A 746-nucleotide genomic window follows, 5' to 3' on the forward strand; every position below is an offset into this window, starting at 1 on the left:
CATTTTATGTAAGAACGAAATTCGGCTAATATAATCCATAGTGAATATGAGATTGTAGCGACCATATCTACCGACATGTTCACTTTAAATCACTCAATATCAGCTCATATGAATCCGACAAGTGTCTTCAATTATAAAATGCAAAAAAAAACCGGACTTTTTTCTCAAAAGCAATTCTCTGTGGCGGATGAAGACAACTTCCGATTTTGAAATGTGAGTGGTGAATTTAGTATATTTTAGGCCATATTTTTTGCACCGCGAAATAGCGAAAAAAGTCAACGGTCATCGATATATGCCGACAAAAGTTTTGGAATCGACAGAAACAGAGCTTTAACTAGAAGGCTATATATTTGTACACAAATACGGCTATACCCGCATGTTATCGGTGTACCCAAACTTACAGTCCTTATTCGCTGCACTCTAGTGCAAATAAAGAACTTGTAAAAGTCCTCCCAGGGGAGTTGTCTCTCCATAGAATGCCGTTGTCAGTCTCTCTTATTCACAGTGAGGCTATAGAATATGATTAGGGGAAAACTATTCCAGAGGGAGTATGTAAATTAAATGGAACAGCCATTTCAGAGGGAGTATGTAAATTAAACGGAACAGCCTATTTTGGGACCATTTCAGAGGGAGTATCTAAATTAAATGGAACAGCCAATGGGTATGTAATTTAACTGGAACAGCCTTAACGCTTCACGCTGGTATTTCCTTTGTTTTAACATTTGGGGCCCTGGGGCCCATAATAT

Source organism: Amphiura filiformis, unplaced genomic scaffold (genome assembly GCF_039555335.1).
Source record: "Amphiura filiformis unplaced genomic scaffold, Afil_fr2py scaffold_458, whole genome shotgun sequence".
Classification (NCBI taxonomy): domain Eukaryota; kingdom Metazoa; phylum Echinodermata; class Ophiuroidea; order Amphilepidida; family Amphiuridae; genus Amphiura; species Amphiura filiformis.